The 17,675-nt window shown below is 37.0% G+C and overlaps 2 protein-coding genes across 2 annotated transcripts in view; both read left to right on the top strand.

Moving 5' to 3' along the window:
* The window catches only part of LOC114318589 (disease resistance protein At4g27190-like), a 157,598-nt gene that overhangs the window by 83,585 nt on the left and 56,338 nt on the right, over positions 1-17,675 (top strand). The gene's annotated exons all lie outside the window — the stretch shown is intronic.
* The window catches only part of LOC145798638 (putative disease resistance protein At4g27220), a 40,492-nt gene continuing 31,684 nt past the window's right edge, over positions 8,868-17,675 (top strand). The window contains exon 1 of the mRNA XM_082886967.1: positions 8,868-9,139. The gene's annotated coding sequence lies outside the window, so the exon portion shown is untranslated. The remainder of the gene's footprint in view (positions 9,140-17,675) is intronic.

The following is a 17,675-nucleotide window of genomic DNA, read 5'->3' as shown; positions in this document are numbered from 1 at the left end:
CACATATAACACATAATCAAGGGGTTCTTGTTCTCTATTTAACTTCTCGGCAAATTTAACAGATACAAATGAATGTGTAGAATCCGAATCAATCAATATGTATGCATCTTGAGAGCAAATTGGGAGTATACTTGACACGACTGTCTCAGCATTCTGAGTGTCCCCTGGTACCAATGCAAAAACTCTGCCCTGTCTCGTCTGGGGCCTCCCGATGTTATTTCTTTGTGTAGAGCCCGAGGAATTCCCATTCTTCCTACCATCATCAGTCCTTGCCTTCGGACAGTCTTTCACGCGATGACTCATTTCGCCACATTCGAAACAGGCTCCTGATGCCCAACGGCAAACTCCAGAATGCGGTTTTCCACAACTTGCACATGTCGGCTTAGCATTACCTTCCTGGTTCGAGTTGCTGGAGTTGCCCACATTCGCTTTCTTCTTGATGTTAAACGGAACTCGGCGAGTGTCATAGTTCTGTCTCTTCCTCTGGCTCTCTCCTAAATTCTGGTATCGGTTCAAATTAGCTTTTGCAAGGATGGCCTTGTCCAATACCCCGACGTAAGTCGGCATGTTGAGCATGTTAACTCAATCTTGTATTGGCCAACGAAGCCCGCTTTCGAATTTCCTGGCTTTTCTATATTCATCATCGACCATGTGAGGCGCATATCTCGCCAACTCGGTAAAAGCACGGTCATATTCTGCCACTGTCCTGTTGCCTTGTGTCAGAGTCTGGAACTCTGTGGTCTTGCGATCTCGGACACTAAGGGAAAAATTCTTGTTGTAAAACAATTCCAAAAATCTTGCCCAAGTCAAACCTGGGTTACCTTCCCTGGTCATCATCCACTATCTTCGTGCGTCGTCGTCCAACGTAAATGCTGCTAATGACACCTTCTGGGCGTCGGTGCTGGGAAAAATCTCAAATAACTTCTCCATTTCCAAAATCCATGCTTCGGCTTTCATCAGTTCAATACCTCCAGAGAATCTCGACGATTTCATCTTCTTAAACTCTCGAATTAGGGCTATGGTGCCGTCTCCATATAAAGCTTGCTGTGGAGGCACTTGTGGCGTTGGAGGGGGTGGAGGCGGAACTGCATGTCGGCCGTTTGTCTGCTCGGCCTGGGTAGAAGTGATACTAGTGTCTTGTGGCCTAGGTTGTCTCAACTCACGGACCAAACCTTCGACCAATCTCTCTAATCTGTCCAATCTGTCTTGGGGATGATCTCGGCCAACTGGCGGTCTACCCCTTCTCATGATGCTATGAATATGCAAAATGTGACTTTAAAACAAAACGATCAAACAATATGCATGCAAATAACAAATAGTCACGCCGAGATGATGCACACATTGTCAAGTAGCAAACAATATCATGCAATTCTAACATTTTTCTAAGGGAAATCCTATGCTCTTTAGGACTCAAAGTGTGTGAATGACGTACTATAAGAAACTTGTGCTCGGATACCAATTTGTCACGACCCCATTCCGCCCCTAGTAGAATGGTGCCGCGATGGCCAGTAATCCGAGATTACCGAAGGCCAACCTTCAAGATTCACACACAATCAGAGTATTACATATGGGGCTGACATGTGCGAAAGCAGTATATACAAATCTAATTAGTCCATAAGAGCTGTGCATAGGTCAAATGAAATGGCATACATCTTTACATAGCTTTACAACTTGGGTACAATAAAATGAAGTACAAAATACATCTTAACCAAAAGGCTTCTCAAGCCATCATACACAAAACACAACGAATTACAAGCTAAAAAGCATGATCTTCAAGATGCTACAAAATACGAGTCCAAAACAAGTTGCAAAGCACATCTAGGCGTCACCGCCGTCCTGCTCACCTACATATATATAGAGAGGGTGAGCTTGGATACTCAGTGAATGGTACAAGTAATAAAGGGTTTACATGAATAATATCCGAAATCTTTATCAAGCGATACACATTATATCTAGCACAGGGTCAAAGACAAAGCAAGTTCCGCTAACAAGTCTTTCGAGCTTCATTAATCAAAGTTCTTTCAAGGCTTTCAAGTTTCAAGGGGTGACGTTAACAAAGATTGTGCTACAAATGCTTATAGTCCCCTAGCACGTACGGACTTTCAAAGGTTGTGCTACAAATGCTTATAGTCCCCTAGCACGCACGGACTTTCAAAGGTTGTGCTACAAATGCTTATAGTCCCCTAGCACGTACGGACTTTCAAAGGTTGTTATCCAAAACAATACTAACACTTGATACACAAAATAGGGATAATCATTCATGCTTAACAAATACTTTTCAAAACAAGGCAAAGCTTTATCAAAACTTTATAACATAGCTTTATTAAAAATACCACTCACATAGTTCTTCAACGTCGGGGTCAAGCGAGACTCCAAGTCCTACAAACACATGGCAAAGTCTATTGATTGCACTTTCAAACAAGCTTTACATGAATGCAAATGATCTCGGCATTCCTTCAAAACTAAGTCGAACCAAAACAAAACACTGTTCCTCATCTCGAGAAAACATAATGGGCACCAACCAGATCTTGGCCGAGGTCCCACACCTCCTCGCCGAGGTGTGGTCCCGATGGCCACATTCAAGGAAATGAAGTCGGGAAAATCTGGGTTTCCCTTTCTTGAAGAACATGAACATGAAGAACATGGATGCAAAGATCATAACTTATCATTACAAAATCTGAGATTTTATGCTATGAATTAAAAAACATGGACCTGGGTACCCATACTCGAAGATTTCATGAAAATAAACACAAAAACATGAATCTCGATGCAAGCTTTCGGATCAAACAAGGCTTCTATTCAAGAACACATGAATATCACTTTCTCTTTCTAAAACCACACTTTAAATCGATGCATGGTTTGCAAATCAGGTTCGATCATGCAATGCAGCTAGATGATCAATAAGAACCACAAGGGTAGATTAAGATTCTAACCTCAAGACACGAATCTAATAACTCAAGGTGTGAGGATCAAGCTTGGAAAATCTATTCCTCCTCTAAGAACTCCTTCTCCCTCTTCTAGAGCTTCTCTCTCCTCAAGAACCAAGGCATATAGCAAATGATACATTTCTAGGTCTGCTGGCTGACTTAACACTCAGTTGGGACACGTGGCAACGGCTGGTTGGCTCTACTGAAAAAGGTGACTGAGTGAAAAGACAAGACCATGACAAAGTGTGTTCTACAAGTAAGATGGCATAGGCACTCTGGCAGGTAATGATCTCAGCCAAGAACAAGGCATTGGCAGGTAGGGGAACAATGATCTCGGCTAGGAAGGACAACAATTGACCTAGCTGTGCCACACCTTGGCCTAGATGTGCCACACCTCGGTCTAGGTCATACCACTTCAGGACAATATCACTTAGGTGCAAAGGTAACATCTCGGCCTAGATAATACACATCTCGGCCTTGGTGATGAACACCTCGGCCTAGATAATGACATCTCGGCCAATATGTCAGGGCGAAGGTGGAGGTCAAACAAAGTGGTTCCAAGATAATTCTAGACTGAAGATGACCTCGGCTAAACTCACACCAAGCAAGGTACAAAACATGCAAGAAACACTTAAGCAAAACAAATCAAGGTTTACAAAATGCAACATATCAAGACAAGATCATGTAATATATGCAAGCATGACTAGAGTAGAGTGAGGGTTGTTACACAAACACTCTCAAGTGAGAGTAAAAAATCTCATTTGATGTGTACTCACCTCCATTATCTGTTTGGAGACACTTTAGCTTCTTTCCGGTCTCCCTTTCCACCATAGCATTGAATGTTTGAAAATGTTGGAACACCTCAGCTTTGGTTTTTAAGACATAAACCCATACCTTCCGTGATGCATCATCAATAAACGTCACAGAGTATTTTCTTCCACTCAAAGATTCCACTTCTATGGGATAGCATACATCAGAGTATACTCTACTCAACAACTCTGATTGTCTTCTGGATGATGAGTGGAAAACAACTCTACGATGCTTCCCAAATAAGCAGTTGTCACAAGGATTCAATTTTGCATTTTTGGCAAAGAGAATAAGAGACTTCTTTGCCAAAATCTGTAACCCTTTCTCACTCATGTGACCCAGCCTTTTGTGCCACAAATTTGGTGATGCCTCATCTTCTACTGCGTTGAGGCTATCTGAATTCACCTCCACATGAGTCTTGTATAGCGTGCCACTTGCTTGTCCTCTGGCTACCACCAAAGATCCCTTTTTCAACTTCCATATACCTTCGTCGAAGTAGTTCTCATAGCCTTGTCGATCTAAGGCTATTCTTGAAACAAGATTCAAGCGTAAATTGAGAACATGCTTGACATCTTTCAACACCATTATGCACCCAAATTTGGTTTGGATACGAACATTGCCGATCCCCACAATCTTCGAAAAACTAAACTTGCCCATCTTCACTGTACCAAAATCACCAGCTTGGTACGTACTGAAGAACCCCTTCCGGGATGTGGCATGGTAGGAAACTGTTGAATCTACCACCCGCTCGGTGTCATTTTTTGACATATGGAAACATTCTTCTTCTTCAACAGAGAATATTGTAATATCCTCTGAGATAGTAACTACAGTGTTCTTATCTTCGGTCTTTGGCTGTCTATTGCCTTGTTTTTATTCTCCCTTCAAGGCATAACAGTATTTCTTTATGTGACCCTCCTGGCCACAGTGGTAACACTTGAACTTCAGCCGGCTCGTACCGTTTTTGGCCTTCTCTCTGTCTTGAGATCTTCCTCTGTTGCATCCTCTGCTTTTGCTTCTTCCCCTGCCTCTACCTCTACCTTTATTTTCTGTGACGAGGGCATGAGACTGATCTTCCTCCATGTCTTTCTTTCTTGCCTCTTCACTAAATAAAGTATCAGTGACCATGTTCGTGGTCAGTCTTCATTTTGGTGTAGAGTTGCTTAGGGACACTACCAACGTCTCCCAACTGTCTAGCAAAGAAATGAGCAGCAATAGGGCCTGCATCTCATCATCTAACTCTATTTTGACAGTTGCTAGTTGGTTCACCAAATTTTAAAACTCACTGGTGTGTTCAGCAACAGAGATACCGCATTTTAGCTTCAAATTTACAAGTCTTCTCATTAAGAGGGCTTTGTTTTCAGCAGTCTTTGACTAGTACATGCCTTCTAACTTCGTCCAGAGAGCATAGGCATCAGTTTCCTGGGCGACATAGTGAAAGACACTGTGATCGATCCATTGTCTGATTTGGCCAATGGTTTTTTGATTCTTTTACTTCTAGTCTTCGTCGTTTTTCGTTGTCGGTCCGACTCCATTAAGCTCAATGGGGTCAAACAAATCTCGGCAATACAGGACATTCTCCATTCTGGGCTTCCAAATTGCATAATTGGAGGCAGTCAACTTTATAATGGATTCTAAAGTCGATGTTGATTCCTCTATCAGTAAGTGTCTCTATAGAAAGTGATTTCTATTTGAAAAACAGTCTTCGTTGTTGAGTTCAGATTGGTCAAATTAGCCGAAAAAACACTTTAGATCACCAAAATAAAGACTGCAAATTTTTGAATCTGATTTACAAAATATGACCGTACGGATGTGTCCAGAATATTCCAAATAGTTGGAAAGCACTATCGGATCACCCAAATCAGACCTCAAATGGTTTAGATCTAGCCAAAATAGTTCAACGACTAAAACTAGTGAATTTTGGAGAGCCTGAGAAACACTGAATAATTCCTCTAATTCAGTTGGCGTCAGGCTGACGTCAGCGGCTTTGTCAATGGTAGGGGTGTAATTTTGGCCCAGCCCATGTCGGGCCTTGCGGGCTCCCGCCAAAAATCGGGCTGGGCTGGGCCGGCCCACGGGCCAGAAAACTAGGCCCAGGCCCAAGCCCAGGCCCAGGGGTATTCGGGTTTTGGGCGGGCCAGTGGGCTGGGCCTCAGGCTGGTCCCCTAAGCTTGGGCCCGGGCTTGAGCTTTGGGTGGGCTTGGACGGGCCTAAACAATTTAAAATTTTTTATTTTATTTTTTTCACCAAAATTTTATTATTTTTCATTAAAAATAACACTGGGCCTCGGGCCGGCTAGGCTTTTGGGCCGGCCTTGAGCGGGCTAATAGGCCATGGGCCGGGCCGGGATTCAAAACGATGGCCTAGGCCTAGGCTCAAGGCCTCGGGCTAGGCTTGGGCTCGGGCCTAAACGAGCCTTAACAGGCCGGGCCCACCTCGAGCCGCGAGCGGGTTTCAGGCCGCCTGCGGGCCACGGGCCAAAATTACACCCCTAGTCAACGGCTTTATCTCAGCTCCGTATCGGCTTGGCAGCTCGGCTCCAGCTCGGCTTGGATGACATCAGCGGATGACGTCGGATCATCTTCTCCACTAGTTTCGCGCGTGAAGCACGTGCAACCAGTCGCCGGCACGTAGAACGATGTCAGTGGCGTGTGCGGCCTATTCCGGCATCCTTTTTCGACGCGGTTTTTTCCTGTGTGCTTGTCTCGCCGAGAGCTTTCACTTGGTGTGATCAAAAGTGGATTTCGACCACTTTGATTTCTGGGCAATTCTGGAAAAAAACACTCTATTTTTCTAGAAAAACACTTAACCAACTTTGATGTCACTTTGTTAAGATCATGGACACCCAGAAAATAAACAACAAGCAATTATACACACAAATGAGACACAAATATTTACGTGGTTCGGGCCAATGCCTAGGTCCACGGACAGAAACTAGAAATGCACTAAAATAGAGCAAATACAAATCAAAAGAGGAAAAAAACTCTTACTCAACTCATAACTCTCTATCTCTCAAATTTCTGATGATACTTCGCCCTCTCCCTCCCGTCTCTATTTATACACAAAGATGAGAGAGAGAGAAGGAGACAAACTCTCCAAAATTTCCTATCATCTTAAAGGTGAGAGTCAACAATGGCTACAACGTGAAGAGAAGGGAGAGTCTTGCAGATGCCCAACTCAAACTTTCACTTCTGGTGGAGGTCCTCCTATGCCATTCTCCTTAACCCTCTGCTTGCATGCATGTGGGTTGGAGTAACACGAACTACCTGGATTCCCACCGTGATTAGAGAGCTTAAGGACAATAAGTTTAAAATTGCTATTGTTATGAATATGTATGACTTGAGCTTAGAATAAGTTGATTCATTTATCTGTATTTATCTTTCTTCCTCTCTTGTGTATATGTTGAGATGTTAATGGGTTTAGTCTTGTCAAAAACAATATCTATTAAAAGTAATAGTTTTATAAAATGTGTTGAGATTATTTTAAAGATTAAAATAAAACTCATTTTTTGCCAGATTAAAATTCTTATTCTAAATTTGTACCTTGAGGTTTTCCTGTGGCTTACCTGTGGAAGAATTCTTATTCTAAATTAAAATTCTTATTCTAAATCTTATTCTAAAATTCTTATTCTTATTCTAAAATGGTATTCTTTAGATTAATGGCTTACTTGTGGCTTAATATTATTTTCTATTGTCCGCTTGTGTTTAATAAAAAAAAAACTTTTGGTTTAAATTTTTTTTTCTTATTATCTGACTATATTAAAAATATTAAGAAAACAGTGCGAATTGTTGCATGGAATTGTTGGATATGTAATTTACCATTACTTTGTGTAATTGATAGCATGTGGCTATTGAAGATTAGTATTTGGATCTTTAATGTTATTTATAGAGATTTATGAAAATAAATTTGTCAAGTTAATTGGTTTTAAATTTTGTTGACTAAACTATTAGAATGTGATAATGTTAGTGCATAACATGTTTCTAACATGAACTAGTCATCCAAATTGTACATTGTGATTTACTTGATCGTATTGTACAATATTGCTTTGCAGCACTCATGATCCATAAAAGAAACTCTTCTGTATTTTGTTTTTCGACTCTGACTCTCCTATTCCAATCAATTTGAAACTTAGTTTGATAGAGCTAGCAAAAACTACTTTGTTCACTCCCCCTTATATATCCTTCATGTCGTGAATGTTTGGCAACTATATTATATATGTTTTATATGACTAAATTACCAATCCTTTTGTGTCATGTGCCTTGTTCCACCAAGAAGAAAAAAAAAGTGGGAAAAAGTGGGAAGAGGTCATCTTTGGACAGAGTAATTAATTGAGAATTGGGTTTTAGTGATTATTTTTTGTGTTCTCATGCAGTGGATACTTAGGGAAGACGAGAGGTACTTATCGTAGATGATTGTCATGCTATTAGATTATTTTTATCTATATAGTCTATATATTTTTAAGAATAGATCATTTATTTATTATAATATATATATATATATATATATGATTTAATCTTATGATTAGTTATGTCTTATTAAACTAATTTTTTGCATGCATATTTTTCTTAGTTTGTCATATGAAACAAACGATTCAAATCATTTACATGAGTACAAATTAGTCCTATAATATGGCAACTTTACCTATGAAATTGAGATTTACAACTTTAGCAAATCCTAACTCGCTTTAATTGGGGCTCCACTAGTGGATGATGAGGCTAGTCCCTCGAATTTGTCGGTCTAGTAGACCTGATATCGAGTTATGAAAATAATAATAATAATAAAACTATTCTTCTTTTTAACAATTTAATATAATTTATTATTATTATTATTATTGGATAAGAGAATAAATCTTATATTCGAACCTTGCTGTTTACTAAATAACTAAAAAATTTGAACATATATTTAATCCACTTATCAAAAAAGGTTGATTATATGTGAAGGATATATCAAAAATATAAATAATAAAATTATTTCTTTATTTAGTAACTTAAACTTGTAGTTGAATTGATAGTGAAGACTTATTGACTTGTCAAAGAACGAATATCATTTTTCTCAAGGCAAGAAAATCTATAGGAAAAAGCAAAAGAGAAAAAGGAGCTAGTATATATCCTTTGTCATCTTTAGTCCATGGAAGCAAAGCATCAAACATTTGTGCCACATACATTTGTCATCTTTAGTCCATGGAAGCAAAGCATCAAACATTTGTGCCACATACATCAATGATCAAACCAAGAAAAGAATTTCTTTCCATTTCTCAAATATAGAATGTTCAGGTCTCCATCTCCATCTCTATCTCCATTGTGATCCCTACAGCAACCATTTCTCTTTCCCTCTCCATCTCTATCTCAATTGTGATTCCTGCAATAACCATTTCTCTTTCCCTCGTTTAATTGTTTACAAAAAAAAAGGTACGCTTAAATTTCTAGTTTCTCCTTTTCAATAGTGTTAAGACTGTATTTGGATTATAAATTTTGATAGGGATTTAATGTGAGCCAAATATGAATGAAATATAAGTTTTTTTTTTCTATTTCTCTTTTTCTCTTCCAAATTTCTAATCAAATTCATAATTCAAACACTGTATAAATAAATGTAGTCCACTAATTGCTTATTCTATTCATAATGCAAAGCTGATTGAATGTCTGTTAGCATGAGCTACTAAAATTGCTTTATAATGGCCACAATATTTTATATGGACATAGTTGTGTGTGTATCAATTTATGCATCATATACAATGCATTATTGTTATATGGGATCACCTTTGATGTGTGTTTGTTATTGTTATTATAGTTTTATGCATTTTTGGTTATACGTACCTTATATAGTGTTTAGTTATGACTCATTTTTTCTTAATCATAACTAAAAACGATCCAATTATGATATTTATAATAATCAAATTCAGTAATAACATTACTTACGTATAACACATGACCCTTTTATATAAGGGCAAATTACATATACACCCCTCGAGGTTTGGCTAAATTACAGATACCCCCTGAGGTTTCGGAAATTACATCCCGCCCCCTGAGGTTTGTATTTTCATAACAATTTGCCCCCTGAGGTTTATATTTCATAACAAATTACCCCCTAATTTCTTATGCAAATATAGCATTCAGGGGGGAATTCGTAATTTCTCAAACCTCAGGGGGGCATCTGTAATTTAGCCAAACCTCGAGGGGTGTATATGTAATTTGCCCTTTATATATAATGAGTAAAGGTGAGTTCGTATGTAGTTTTTCTATCTACGTCTCACGAACCTTATTAATTACAATCGTGATTGAGGGCCCGAAATAGTGGGGCTCGAATGCCCCTAATTTCCATTTCAGGTAAAAAAAAAAAAAAAAAAAAAAGGAAAAAAGAAAGAAAAAAAGAAAACAGTTTCCAAAATTGGAAATTAGGGGCATTAAGGGCAAATTTTTTAGGGCCACCAATCATTTTCCTATTAATTAATAGAGACTAAATTAGGTGTAGATATTTTTAATAGGTGGTGATCTGGTGTGATGACAAGCGCCATCTTTGTTCTAGTGTTGTGGCCTGAGTTCAATTTACAAAAATTCAGTATTTTTCCAAAAAGTAAAGGTAAGATTAATTTCTTAAGGGGAAATAACAATGTAGGGTAGAAAACCAAAACAAATTTATAAAACATGGGGAGTGCGTGTGAGTTGGATCTCTTCATCTCTATGTAATTTTTTTTTTTTTATCTGTTTCACTGACATATAATCCTCCCTTATTTTAATTTTTTTATCAGTGAAAAAGAGAAACATTAATTGTGAAAACTAATGTACATAAAATATTGACATGAGCATCAATAAAAGAAAGAGACTACAATGTATCAAAACAAAACTAATCAATTCCAATTAGATTCACACCGAAAAACAAACTCAATCATTTGCTAGCACTAAATCAAAAGTTGGTGAGGAGCCAACCAAAACAAAAACCATTTTTTTCTTTTCCCTCAAAATTTTGAATATCATCGCTATTGTTTTTGGCAATGAAAACATTCTTGTCTAGTTGTGTTTTCATTTTCTATTTTGAGAAATAAAATGCATTTCGTATTTGTTTTTGTTTCTAAAAATTGAAATAATTTTTAAAATTTGTGGAAAGAAAAAAAACGTTTCATTTGTTTCGAAAAAAAATTGTTGGCATCCCCTCTCCTCCCTTCCTACAATGCCCAGCATTCAATAACTCATTAAATATGTTTTCTTATTATTATTTTTTATTATTTTTATCAGAACAAATTTTTTTTAAAATTATTATTATTATTATTATTTTTGTATTGACAAGGATACCAACACTGCACCCAACAAATCAACCTTGAAACTTAAAAGAAAGGACGGGATGGGAATCATGTCATGTGGTGTCGTTTTTATGTCGTGTCATATTGGATTTGTGTTTAAAACAATCCAACACTAACACGACCTATTTAATTAAACGTGTCAATTATCTTGACACTGACCTGACCTACTTATAATTATATTAACCCTAACACGACATGTTTAATACAATTAGTAAAAATTCGTGTTTCAGATTCTAAGGAAATTGAACCGTCTATTTAAAAAAATTAATAATAATAATACATTTCACATCACTCGCAACAGAATAACTTATTTAAACATTGACACACAATGATAATATATCTGCCAATATCTATGAAAATAATTAAAAATATTCATCACTAATCCATTACATATCCAACCTAAATTATTATCACTCATAATTAATATTTAAATATCCAATATAATTTTAAAAGCAAAATAAGTTTTCATCCAACCAAACTAATAACTATAACACAAAAAATATTAATAAATTAACTAAATCAAACAAAGTGAATTAAAATTGTAACACAAAAAAATATTAATAAACTAACAAAATATATTATAATTGTCAATTATGTTAATTCACCATTGCTAGTTGTAACTTGTATACTAAGAAGAATAATAATAATAAAATAAAAAAAATATTATGGTTTTTGCTAGATTTAAGAGTTCTTTAAGATTTTGAGAGAGGGGAACAATTTATCAAATTACTACCGACAGTTGATTTATTATTAATTTGGTGTTACACTTCATTAGGCATATTTTATATATAGAGATTTAAGTTTTAATTTAACGGATGAGAATGCATTACTTTAGATCTTATGGTTACTAAATTCATGTTGTATTTGGGTTACATACGAGCCAATAGTGGATTCATGTTAATGTGTCGACACGAATTTTATGTGGGTCAGACGTGTCCATTTTGGATTTCATGCGTTCAATCTAAACACAACACATTTAATATTCGTATTTTCAGATCATGTCATATTCGGATTCAAGTAAAAAAAAAAACTTATCCTAACTCTCTAATTATGTATACGATTTGAGTCATGTTAACAATTATTTGCCAAATTCCCACAGTAAAATGAGTGGTGATAATGCCATGAATCATTTTTATCCTACCACAATATTTAATACAAACTGACATTTTTTATCAGCCAAACCAAATAACCTCCCCCTTTTCTTTTTCTCACACACTCTTTTTGGGTTTTGATCCTTATGAAGTATGGATATTTCAAAAAAGTGACGTATTTGTATTGTATTTATATTGAATATCAATACTTTAGATACTTACAGATATGTATTAGAAACTTATTCAAGTATCGGATATTTTTCAATTAATTTTTCAATATTTTTGGAGTATCAAATACTTAATTTTGAAATATCGAATACTCCAAGTCATGTATTACTTCTTTTACGAAATTAGAAGAGTAACATTTATTGCATACCATTAATATATGATATAATTGTAAGAATAAATACAAGAATATTTTCTAATATTGTATTTAGTTCTTTAATAAAAAGGAAATAGTGAATTTATAATACCTAATTCTTAAAGATTAATATTTTGCATTATAAAATTATAGTGTAATTCCTCAACATTCTTTAGTTTATGTGTAACTTGCTACTACTAATTTAAAAAATATTTTTTTTTTACAAATATATCCTAACCGTATGCGTATTCTATTTTTTTTTTTTTTTAATTTTATCATACCGTTGTATCCATATCCATGCTTCCTAAATAGATCCTTTCCAGCAATTGATCCCTCAGTGCCCTACACTTTGCATAAGATGAAGACATGTGAAGAGGAGTTGATCTAATAGATTGGAAGAGTCCACGTACTGTAGCTGTTGTGCACCTATAGAAACGACACCGTTTTGTCTTACGGTGGGCAAAAATAACGGAGTGCAATTTATTTATTTTTACCTGGGTCAACAACATGAATAAAAAACATCAAAAACAGAGCTCCAAATGCAATGAAAAAAACATAACACCAAATGCAATAAAATGTTTTTATAATGTAATAGGATAAAAAGCATTACTCTCATATAGGAATCAAAAACACAAATAGATGAGCCCTGATTTTTTTAAGCGAATAAACACAAGACCTTTAAGAAAATCAATTGTATAATATAAATTAAATAATCCAATTTTAGGGCTTGAATAACTCAAGAATTCAATATGAAGTTTGTAATCATAAAAGTTAAATTTAAACAAATTAGCAATATTAATGAAAGTTTTTCATCAAATCCAAAATAGTGAATTGGGGGGGGGGAGAGCAACTCCTTTAATCTACTTACAATTTTGACAAATTCAAAACTGATGCATGGTATTTGGTCATAGAATTTCTGAAACTTATGGGTAAGTAAGGCAATGGCAAAAAGACCAGTAAACGCAAGACATCACATGCTCTAAATGGCATGAAATTTAGTCGAGACATCAAAAATATCATAACGATCAAAACCCATCACTTTGTCATGGCCTATGATGGATTTTGAGTGAATTCCAACATTTAGGCCATCAATTTTGTGATTTTGTCAATTTAGAAAATATTTTATTTATCTTTGACTTGATCTAGATGAATCCAATTTTGCCTAAGTTTGTCTAGTATGTTCTTTTTCATTACAGTATCCCAATTTGAGCCTAACTCAAATATTTTCATTTTTGGTAATTTATTTTATTTTGGCGTGATTAGCAAGTAATTACCCTAGGATTTGATTTTCCTTTTTTTACTTAGATTTCCAATGACATTGAAAGAATAGAATCAATTGCTCTATCCTGTCTATCTTTTACTAGGGTTAAATTAGTGACTTCAGATCCTCTGCCCAACACTCTGTACCAATTTTGTATCCCGATATTCTTGAGCCACCACGTGTTCATTAAAAAAACTTTGTCATTCTTGTACCGCCACATGTCCATAACTCACTTAATACTAACTCAACCTCCCTACCCCACGAGTCATCACTTATTCTTTTATCCTCCTCTGGCTTGACTGTAACCACTGTGGACCACCATAAACAATAATGCTAATCTGATTTTAAGAGTATAGACATTCCATTTTTGACCGGCCTTAAGATGGGTGCCTTCCAAAGCTTCTCGATGATGAAAAAAAGATGAATGTTTTTGATCCACTTGGAACAACTTTTGGATGGAGAAAGACTCCCCAACCCTGAACCTGTTTTAGCCAAAATGTTTTCAAACCTTTAAAAATTATTTTCGAAATTGTTTTCAAGACTTCACTCTTTTCAAAAAATTAAAAACATGTTTCTCCTAGAAAACAAGTGAGAACAAAGCTGAAATGAATGAAAGGATAGAGAATACTCTCGAAATAGCTGAGTCACAGGTTTTTGTGCTAGCCATAGCTTTTTTGTTCTTTGCACCCATATAGGAATTATATGTGGCAGCAAAAGTCATGCAGCATAGAATAGTTTCTAGAAGATGGTCTCTCAACCATCTTGGAAGATTCCATTCGCATATACTCTGGATATCCATGTGAAATGGCATATTCCAAAGGCCTCCTTGGCCTATATATACACACATTTGTGTCAGAAAAAGGGTTATTCCTCTCTCTCTCTCTCTCTCTCTCTCTCTCTCTCTCACACACACACACACACACACAAAACTCAATTTATGTCAAAATAGATACTCAACTCCCATCTCTTTTCATCCACAGCTAAACTTGGACAATTTTTAGCATCATTGGAGACTTGAGGGAAGCTTGAAAAGACTCATCTATTGTTTGGACTTGATTCCCACTTGCTTGGAGCTTTAGCGAAGAAGTAAATCTCTATCTTTGAGCATTTTCTTTCTTTTTTCTATTCTTTTCTCTTCTCCCAAACACTCTTTATTTCTTGTGATCTTTGGAGTATATAGCTTGTTAGACTTGAATAGATTGGGGATTCTGGCCAATTTCCCCATATATTGCTTGAGTTGCATTATATTCATTTTCTTAGAACATTCTTTCCTTTTCTCGGTAATCAAACACTTTATATTGTTGCATTTATTTTCCTTTTAGTTGTATCTTGGGCTTGTATAGTTAGGATTCTAGCCAAATCCTATTTACATTGGTTTTAGCTCCATTGTCTTCACTTTCTTACCACTTTCTTGCATTTTTTGGAAACCCAACATGTGCTTTCCATTTGAAAATGGTTGAGTCTACTTTTTCAACCTATCATTACGTGGATTTGAGCATCTCATGATCATTTCCATTAGTAGATTCTGAGGCTTTTTCCATTCTCTTTCCTTTAGCTTTCATTTTCTTGATTAGTAGCTTAGTTTTCTTGGAAGATAGTTGAATCTACTCTCTCAAAACCATCATTCTATGGACTTGGGTATTTCATGCTCATTTTCATGTGTAGAGAGAGTAGATTTAGTCCATTTTCTACTATCTAACTTCTATTATCTTGCTTATTAGCTTAAGTTTTCTCAAATTATGGGTTGAATCTATTTCTCTGATGTTTCCTTTCATGTATTGAGGCCTTTGCTTTGCCAAATGCCTATTTCCATGTTCTTTTGGAATAGATTCACCTCATTATCTATCTCTCACTTTCTTCTTTTAGCTTTCCTTGAAGTAGAGTAGCATTCGTTCCTTGTTCTTAGTTTTGCTCTTGGTGAAATGATGGAATCTATTGTTGCTCCAACCCCCATGCATGCATGTAGAAGATGGCGTAGGAAGACCTCCACTGGAAGTGAAAGTCTAAGCTAGGCATATCTACAAGCTTCTCCCTTCCCTTCACGTTATTGGCATTGCTGACACTCACCATTAACCATTAAAGAAGGTAGAAATGTTTAGTGGGTTGGTATCTCTCTCTCCCTCTCTTTGTGTATAAATAGAGATGGGAGGGAGAGGATGAAGGATATTAGAAAATAGAGAGAGAGAGAGATAGAGAGAGAGCTGTGAGTTGAGTGAGAATTTTTATCTCCTCCTCTGTATTTGTATTTTGCTCTGTTTTAGTGAAATTCTCTTTTCTGCTTCGTGGACGTAGACATTGGGCCGAACCACGTAAATATTGTGTTCTATGTGTGTGTGAGATAATTTTCTGGGTGTGTTTGATCCTAACAAAGTGGTATCAAAGCCGGTTTTGTGCGTTTAGGAAAAAATAGAGCGTTTTTTCAAAAATTGCCCAAAAATCAAAGTGGTCGAAATCCACTTTTGATCACATCAACTTGAAGCTTCCGACGAGACGAGCACAACCGTGAAAACCACGTAAAAAACGGAGCTCTGACGACTCTGCACGTGCCACTGACGCTGTTCTCACGTGCGTCCATGCACCGCATGTGTTTCCAGAGGAAGAAGACGCGTGATCCCACGCGTGCGCACCAGATGACCTGACGTCATCCGCTGACGTCACCAGAGCCGCTAATTGGAGCCATTAACGAGCTGAGCCGCTGACCAAGCCGCGTTGACCAAAGCCGCTGACCAAGCCCTGCCGTCAGCCACTGAGCCGCTGATGCTAGCCGGACTGGAGAAATTATCCGGTGCTTCTCAGCCGCACTAGATTTCACCGATCTGAACCGTTCAACTTGTTTTGGCTTGATCTGAGCCATTTAAGGTCTGATTTGGGTGATCCAATAGTGCTTTCCAACTATTTCGAATATTCCAGACACATCCGTACAATCAGATTTTACAAATCAGATTTTGAAAAATTTACAGTCTTTATTTTGGCAATCCGAAGTGCTTTTTCGGCTAATATGACTAGTCCAGACTCCACTACGAAACTTATTTTTCAGATAGAGATCACTTTCTATATGATGAAGGAATCAACATCGACTTTGGGATCCATGATCAAGTTGAATGCTTCTAACTATGCTATTTGGAAGCCTAGAATGGAAGATGTCTTATACTGCCGTGATTTGTTTGACCCCATTGAGCTTCATGGAGTCAAACCAGCAACGAAAAATGATGAAGACTGGAAGCGGAAGAATCAAAAAACCATTGGCCAGATCAAACAATGGATCGATCACAGTGTCTTCCACCATGTCGCCCAAGAGACTGATGTCTATGCTCTCTGGACAAAGTTAGAAGGCATGTACCAGTCAAAGACTGCTCGGAACAAAGCCCTTTTGATGAGAAGACTTGTGAATTTGAAACTGAATGGCAGTATCTCTGTTGCTGAACACACCAGTGAGTTTCAAAATCTGGTGAACCAATTGGCAACTGTCAAAATGGAGTTGGATGATGAGATGCAGGCCATATTGCTGCTCAGCTCTTTACTAGACAGTTGGGAGACATTGGTGGTGTCCCTCAGCAACTCTGCACCTGAAGGAAGACTGACCATGAACATGGTCACTGATGCTTTATTTAGTGAAGAGGCAAGAAAGAACGACATGGGTGGAGATCAGTCCATGCCCTCATCACAGAAAATAAAGGCAGAAGCAGAAACAGAAACAGAAGCAGAGGTAAGGGAAGAAGCAAAAACAGAGGACGCAGCAGAGAAAGATTTTAAGACAGAAGGAAGTCCAGAGAAGGTACGAGTCGTCCAAGGTTCAAGTGTTACCATTGTGGCCAGGAGGGTCACATAAAGAAATATTGCTATGCCTTGAAGGGAGAACAAAAACAAGGCAATAGACAGCCAAAGACTGAAGATGGGAACATTGCTGTTACTGTCTCAAAGGATATTGCATTATTCT

Source organism: Camellia sinensis, chromosome 9 (genome assembly GCF_055761805.1).
Source record: "Camellia sinensis isolate YWXY chromosome 9, ASM5576180v1, whole genome shotgun sequence".
Classification (NCBI taxonomy): domain Eukaryota; kingdom Viridiplantae; phylum Streptophyta; class Magnoliopsida; order Ericales; family Theaceae; genus Camellia; species Camellia sinensis.
This window is presented reverse-complemented; position numbering and strand designations above follow the sequence as displayed.